An 8,766-nucleotide genomic window follows, 5' to 3' on the forward strand; every position below is an offset into this window, starting at 1 on the left:
AAGAAGTTTCTCCTCATCTCGGTCCTAAATAGCTTCCCCCTTATCCTTAGACTGTGACCCCTGGTTCTGGACTTCCCCAACATTGGGAACATTCTTCCTGCATCTAACCTGTCTAAACCCGTCAGAATTTTAAACGTTTCTATGAGGTCCCCTCTCATTCTTCTGAACTCCAGTGAATACAAGCCCAGTTGATCCAGACTTTCTTGATAGGTCAATCCCACCATCCCGGGAATCAGTCTGGTGAATCTTCGCTGCACTCCCTCAATAGCAAGAATGTCCTTCCTCAAGTTAGGAGACCAAAACTGTACACAATACTCCAGGTGTGGCCTCACCAAGGCCCTGTACAACTGTAGCAACACCTCCCTGCCCCTGTACTCAAATCCCCTCGCTGTGAAGGCCAACATGCCATTTGCTTTCTTAACCGCCTGCTGTACCTGCATGCCAACCTTCAATGACTGATGTACCAATAATTTATTGGAACATAGCAGGTTCCTGGCCTTCTCAAATGCTCTGTCTTGAGATTTGCCCCAAACCCAGTTGTTACCATTTCTCAGCAACATGTGCAAGGGCTCTAGCAATGTGCTCAGACTCGGTAGAAAGTTACCAAAATAGTTGAGAAGATCCAGGAACAAACGCAGCTCCGTCACATTCTGGGGTCTGGGTGCATTCTTGATGGCCTCTGTCTTCAAGTCCATAGGCCTGATGACATCTGCTGCAATCTTTCTCCCCAGGAATTCGATTCTGGTGCCATGAAAATGCACTTGGAGTGTTTTAGCCTGAGTCCCACTCTATCCAGACGACGTAGAATCTCTTCTAGGTTGTGCAGATGTTCGGTGGCATCGTGACCGATGATCAGGATGTCATCTTGGAACACGACGGTTCTCAGGACGGACTTCAGCAAACTCTCCATGTTCCTCTGAAATATGGCTGCCATCAAGTGAATTCCAAAAGGGCATCTGTGGTATATAAACAGTCCTTTGTGCATCTTGATGCACGTCAGTTTTTTCGAAAATTCGACCAGCTCCTGTGTCTTGTAAGCGGAGGTCAGGTTCAATTTGGTGAATGACATCTCCGCTGCTAGCGTTGCAAACAGGTCGTCAGCCTTGGGTAACGAGTACTGCTCCTGTATTGAGACTCGGTTGATCGTTACCTTGTAGTCACCGCAGATCCTGACCGTGCCATCACTTTTCAACACTGGGACAGTTGGACTGGCCCATTCTCTGAACTCAACTGGTGATATGATTCCTTCCCGTTCGATCTCGACCTTCTCCCTCATCATATACGGAACCGCCCAAGCCTTGTGATGGATGGGTCTTGCATCCGGGCCGAGGTGGATCTGCACCTTTGCTCCCGTGAAGTTGCCGATGCCCGGTTCGAACAACGAGGGAAACTTGCTCAGCACTTGAACACATGAAGCGTCATCCACTGATGATAAGGCTTTAATATCGTTCCAGTTCCATTTAATTTTCTCAAGCCAACTCCCGCCGAACAGCATTGGGCCATTGCCTGGAACGATCCACAACGATAAATCATGCACAGCTCCATCGTACGATACCTTTACTGCCGAGCTGCCAATGACTGGTTGGTGTAGGTACGCAACTTCGCATGGATTGAGCTCAGTTTGGGTCTTTTTGCCTTAGAGTCCCACAGCTTTTCGAAAGCCCTCTTGCTCATTATTGACTGACTCGCACCCGTGTCCAATTCCATGGATACTGGAACCCCATTTAATTTAACTTCCAGCATTATCGGAAGACTTTTGGTAAAAGAATGTACCCTATACACTTCTTCATCCTGTATCTCTGGTTGAGTTGCCTGTGCCGCTTGATCCACGCTGGATCGATCATCCTCAGCCACGTGGTGTGTCGCAGCACGCTTGCTCGGTTGCAGACACATTCGCTGAAGGTGCCCCATTATTGCACAGCCTTTGCACACATATTGCTTGAGTTAGCATTGATGGGCCGGATGATAGCCCCCGCAATGCCAACAAGGCGAGATTTGATTCACCCCCGATGGCGGACTTTGAGCAGTTACAGGTCGTACGAACGCAGATGAGTAGGCCCTGCCATGTGCAGCTCTGCCTGCCGACGATATTATTTTATGCACAGTACTTGCTGGTGAGTTTCAATGCAGGGAAGATATCTGTTTCGAGTTTTCGCCCGTGGATATGCATGCCTGGGCGATTGTGATGGCCCTGCTCAGGTCTAGAGATTCAGCAGCCAGCAGCTTTTGAAGGGTGACCTCGTGACCAAGCCAAGCACGAAAACATCCCGCAGCATTTCCTCCAACACAGCTCCGAAGTTGCATGGCCCAGCGAGACGTCTCAGGTCGGCGACAAATTCCGCCACGTCCTGGCCCTCGGAGCGATTGTGCGTATAGAAATGATACCTTGCCATGATGCTGCTTTCCTTTGGTTTAAAGTGATTCTGAACCAACGTACACAATTCATTGTAAGTTGGTGAAAGTAGATTCTTAATAAAACCATAAATTTTTGACCCACAAACGGTGAGGAGAACCGCCCTGCGTTTAATTGCGTTATTGATTCCTTCCAATCCGTTGGCTACGAAGTACTGGTCGAGGCGATCAGTGAAATCCTCCCAGTCTTCCCCTTCCATGAATCTCTCCAAAATTCCAACAGACATGGTTGCGTGAAAGTTCGTATTTTTAACTCGTCGTCAATTGTTAAGTATCAAATAACTCCACGAAGCGAAGTACGGTGAGTTAGTTCAGGCATGACCTTACTCCAGTTTTTTTATTCTCAAAGTGAGGATTTAACATGGCTGCCAACATTATATACACAGCTTGCACATGTCTGCCAGTGACCATTCGAACTCCGACAGTCGTGCCCTCCGGTGGCAGGTAAAACCCAGTTAACATACACAACAAAATCCATTTCTCTTATGCATAAATTTACTTTCTCAAGCACTAGCAAAAACTATTAGGTAAGTTCACAGAGAAGTTGCAGAGCAAGAACACAACCACAAATCGCTGTGTAGACAATGCTTCTGCAAACTTCAGTCAGAAAATCTAAAATGGCCTCATCCATTTGGTAGCTGTACTTAAAAAGCAGCGGTTCTCTGGGAGGTCGAGTTTGGGGCAGAGGTTTGGGGACAATTGTCTGGGAACATTGGATACACTCACCTGCCTCCATTTGCCAGCTCCAAGAAGGCACCAATACTGTCTGGTGATCTTATTTGGGGAAAATTTTGCTGGTCGCTTTCTTTTTGGGGCAGAATGTGATAAGAAGCCACATCACCCATTTTACTTTATTTTATGTGTCAATATTGTCTGAAAATGGATGGTGTTTCACAGGAAATCTCAGGCCAATATATTAAATGATAAAAAGGCTTTTTATCAATTATCAATTAAAACTACTTCCTCCATTAGACTGTATCTAATTTATACTGTGTAAATTCTCCCAGTTTTATTTAGGCCCCAAAATTCCTGGTGCTGAAGAGGGTGAAAAACCTGGTTCCTTCTAGGGGCCAGAACTTGGTGTGGAAGGGATTTTGACTGATTTTTCTTGACCTTTTGAATTTTGCTGATCTTCCTCCCAAGACTCCCATATCAAGAGAGTGTGTTGGGAGGAGTTCCTGGACTTCTCTGGGGAATTCAGTCCTTTTCATCCCTAAAAGGTCTCAACGGAACTCACATCATCTGAGAGCTGGCATGAATCCCATTGAACCTTTCTGTAGGCCCCTATCCTTTACTAGACTAAGATGATTGATCTCTGAGGGGATTGATTACCTTGTCTGTAGGGTAAATTACTTCTTCTGGAACTGAAAACTAAACAAAGGTAATGCTTTTCTTTGGCCCTATTGGGCATTGGGGGGAACCTCAGGCGGACTGGCTGTGGGTTTTATAATATACTGTAGCTTGCCTTGCTTTGCTGCCTTTTTTCTCCTCTTCATCTTTGCCCAAGGAAGCCAACCAAAGAGGGATACCATGCAGGGATCCATTGTCACAAAAATAGGTAGTTTTCAGAAGCTCGGGCACGAACATTTGTCCTACAAACCCTCTTCATTTACAGAGTTGACAATAAAATTAAAATACTGCTAAAGTCGAAAAAAATGTGATATCTCCCCTGCAAAATGTTGACGGTTCACTTAAATAACTTTGTATTCAAACATATAGGACCTGAAATCGCGCTCGCCGTGGGAGCGTAAAGGGGCACACACGCCCATGGGGTCCCCGCAAGTTCCGGGTTTGGGTATGTGAAGCACATGCGCCTAAACTCGGCACTTGCAATCTGTCACAAATTCTGTTGACAGATCGGATGCATCCGGAACGAAAGGGCCTTCGCGGGTGGAGATTTGGGCTATTTGCCCAACTCCTGCCCAGTGAATGTCCTTCCAATTCTTAGGACTGAAAAAAGCAGGCGTGAGGCCTGCTTTTATCAGCGTAAGACTTTTAAAATACAGAAAAAGACATTTTTTTAAATAATGTGAACATTCAAATTCCTGTTAAATAAGGTAAGTTTACTTTTGGACCCTTTAAAATATGTAAATTTATTTTGCAAAAATTTTTATTTTTGTTTTAAAAAATTAATTACACTTTGTTTTTATTCATTTGATTTTTTTCAAAATTATTTTCAGTGGTTCTGTGTTTTATGGGGTATTCCCATTCATACTTATGGTGGTTCCATATATATGGAATCACCCTAAGTATGAATGGGGATCCACTTACGCTGATCGGTTAAGCCGGCCCACGTGATCCCATTGATGCGTACGAAACCCTTACAATCCTGGGATTCATGCGCGTCTACAAAGGACTTCGTGTAAAGGTCTCCAAACCTGTGGGACCAGGTCGGGGGTCTCCAACCACAATTTCTGGGCATTGCCTTACATCCCTAGGCACCCACTCTATATGGGTGAGATTAAGACATCTGTTTCTACTGTAGAGACTAGCAAATGGGTTGGACATTTAAATGAGTTCACTTTTTATATTATTCTGAAGCTTCCATTTATTTCTGGTGGAGCTATTGCCTCCAGGTGCTATCCAAAATGGAAACTCGCAACAGGCACAAAATAAGAGGAGATCTGGCAGGACTGATCTTTGCAGACTGCTCCATTCATTTATGCTCCCTCTGTACCCATTAATCATGTGTAACAGAGAAAAAATTGACTCCAATACGTTTGGGGGCATTTGAGGTTAAATTCACTGATGCTGCATTCCTATCAGGGAGCTATGCTCCAAAGGAGTGTAGGGTTGAGATCGGTACAAATGGTTGGAACTATGGGGCCGAAATTGCCCTACACCTCATTTGGGACAGATAATTTGAATTAAATAACAATTCTCCGCCCGAATCAATGGGATGGAGAATCGATCAAAATTGCCCTCTTTTTAAAACAAAAATGATGGGGCAGTGTTTGAGGTGGCGAAGGGGCGGAAGTGCGTCAGGAGCGGGGCGGAAGGTGGGCGGTGTCATCGGCGCCACGCTGAGCACGTCAGTGCATTGCGGATGTGCTGTGTCACGATGACGCGTAGCAATGTCCCTCTCCTTCACTTATAAGGGAGGGCCGCTGCGAGCTCTGCAGACACTTTAGTAGCGCCCATTGGGCCACCAGGGACGGCTTCGGCCTGTTGGCAGCCCGGCTGAACCCATGGCCACCATTGTCAGGCCGACTGTAGAGTTGGCCGCCAATTAAAATAAAATGGCGGCTGCGGCAGTGCACCCTGCTGTTTAAGGGTGGATGCAACGCCCAGCCACTGGCTCCATTATACACCTGATAGCACTTTTGGGAAGAATCTCACCAATGTTATCAGGCATGGGTTGCCAGCGGAATGGCTCGCTCCACGATTTTTCTTCCGTCCCTCCAAGGTTATGCCAGTTTAGAATGATAACAGGGGAGGGGGAGAGAAACTGGGTCGCGCCTCTATTGAGGCATTAACCCAGGCGGAGCGGTAATTGTAGCTCCTTAATAAAGTTTGCGCCTCCTGACGAGAAATTCGTCGGAATCGGACAAAGAGCTGAAGTCAGCCATTACACACTTGACCTGGGGGGGTGGGGGGGTGCTAATGAAAATGTCGGCGCTAAATTTATCCGACCCATTGCGCATGCTCCGATCAATGATTGCGATCCTGGGAAAAGCCGAGTCTTAAAGGCGCAGCACATTAAGTATGCGCATGCGCAGCCCCATCTCCTCACTGGCCTTACAGCGGAAAATGGAGCAGCAGGGAGGAAGGCAGAGGGTGCACCACGTCTCAGCCACGGTGCTTGAGGCCTTGTTGGAGGCTGTGGAGAGGTGCAACAATGCCCTGCATCCTGGAAGGGGACGAAGGCCCTCGCCAAGGGTGTTCAGGAGGCTGCAGAGGGAGGTGGCCCACTATGCCTCTGCCCGTGACATGGTGGTCAGGACAGTGACTCAATGTTGCAAGAAATACAACTTCACTAGGGTCGTCAGGATGAGTACCCTTTACATTAACCTTGCAATGCTTTCATGTGAGCCTCACTGCCTTACACAATGTAAAGGCTTTGCCGTGCCCACCCCTTCTCTATGTGTACCAGGCCATGGTCCACATTGCTGGAGACACCCTAAAATCTCTCTATCGCCTCAGCACACATGCACTGCTCATCTTAGCATCTCTCCCCTTCTAACTCCCAACTCAGCCTGAGGACACCCACCAACACCTTTTAACTCTGCATATGCGGTCACTGGCCTTCAGCTTCATACTTACTCGTAGCTCTTTGTCCCCGCATCCCACCTTTGACACATCCACTGTGAGCTGCCAGGCAGGCTGAGATGCAGAGATTCACACCTCGGTACATTAGTATCGAGCCGATTACTGCAGACACATGTGGCACACGAGTAGCTACAGACCCACTGACAAATTCTTGTTTTGGTCATTGCAGGCCAAACTCGCCCACAACAGGCGAGAGCAGGAGCAGACGGGAGGTGGGGAGCCAGACCTCCAGGACCGAACCGCCATAGAGGAGCGAATGTCTGCCTTACTGGACCCACCAGTCGGGGTGGTGCCGGCCGGTGAGGAAGAGCCCCTACGCAACAGTGACGGTCTGTGAACGAGACGTCCGTTTTCTGTGAGAGCCCTGAACCTTGAGCCCACATGCCTTACAACATGTAGCTGCACAATAACGATGCCTCCTCCTTCTTGCCATTCTACCCCTTCCCCAACTGCTACCCACACTTATGTTGCTTTGTCAGGGGTGGATTAACCATGGGGCGGATGGGACTGCAGCCTCAGGCCCACCAAAGAACATAGGCCCACCAAATAAATGAAGGAAAAAAATATAAGGCCTCCCAAATAAGCTGAATAGAATAGGCAATAAGAGAGGAAAAACAAGACTGAGGAAAATAGATTCACTTGTTTATACCTATATACTAAGCCACAGTCTGCCCTTCAGCCACTGTCATGACACGAGCAGGAGGATGAGGAGGACGTGGAGACATGTGTGGCCACAGACCGGGACCCATCCTCAGTGGGGAGAGCAGCTCGGTGGAGGAGGGCATGTTCGCGGGGTTTCCAGATCATGATGCCTCTGGCCCCAGTGGCCTGCAGCAAGGCGCTGCATGAGGGGAAGCTCGGGGGCCAGCTCTAACTCGGCCCAGGAGTCCTGCTCACAGTCGGGCAGATGAGGACCTGGATTGGGAGGCTCTGTCCAGGGAGTCATCGCAGATGCACCATGAGATAATGGGTGCATTGGGGACTGTGCCGCAGAGCGTGGATGCACTTGCTGTGACTGTGGCGAAGGCCGCCTCCAGCATGGGCCGTGTCTCTCAACTGTCCACTGAGACCATCCTTGCCCATCTAAAGTGGAAAGCGGCCTCAACGAAAGTGGGATCCCAGATGTGATAGTGCGTGATATAGTTACCATGGCAGCAGCCATGACATCACAGGCCAAAGCCACGCAAGGTCTTTGTGATGTCAGGCAGACACAGGTTGCTGGCATTCACTCTCATACTGCAACGTTTCAGGCGCTCCCTGCGTTCATTCAGTCTCAGAGTGCTGCTATGCAAGCAGTGTCTGCTGTTATCCTCTCTGTCATCCCCACGTTCGGATGGGGAATAGATCGTGCCGCAGCAGGTCAGCAATCTGTGGGGGCACATATTGCTCCCGATGCTCTGGCACTGCCCCAGTGGACTGGCAGTGTGCCGCTGGAAATGGAAAATACTATCCTTCCTCACAATGACAGCATTCTGGCCCCCGCCACTGCCACTCCGCATTTGCACCCGACACGGCCTGCATCCCAGCCATCCCACACTGCTGCCACCCAACCTGAGGCGGTGCAGGCAGCAGCCGGACCTTCCATAGCCACAGCTGATCAAGCGCGTCCACGTAGATCGTCTGTCCTGACTGCCTCAGATACACAGCAGCCCTTAAGCGGCCATGCTGCAGGCACTGAGGCCACATTGAGGAGAAACAGTAGGCGTGGGAGGGGAGTGAGGCAGAGGGGTGGGAATTGCTATCATAAGACCCACTGCGCAACACCATGGGACCGCTGTAAAAAATTAATCAACTCTCATGTTTGTTTGTTTTCTTTGAAGGGGCGGCTGCTCTATTTTGTTTCATTTGAGGGTCATTGGGGTTGTTCCAGCGATGTGTGTTAAATAAATTGTTACTTGGAGCATCTCCTTCAGCCTCTGGTGTATGACTGTGGACTTGTGATGGAGACGTGGCATTACTGTGGCATAATGCGCGATCATTATTAGCTGCATTTCTTAGCTCCCTCCATTTAAGCAAACCGATCCCTTATGAGCCGCCACCGAATAGTCCTGCCGTCACCAACATTTGCACGCTGCTTCCTCCGTG

The sequence above is a fragment of the Pristiophorus japonicus genome, chromosome 9, assembly GCF_044704955.1.
Source record: "Pristiophorus japonicus isolate sPriJap1 chromosome 9, sPriJap1.hap1, whole genome shotgun sequence".
Classification (NCBI taxonomy): Eukaryota; Metazoa; Chordata; class Chondrichthyes; family Pristiophoridae; genus Pristiophorus; species Pristiophorus japonicus.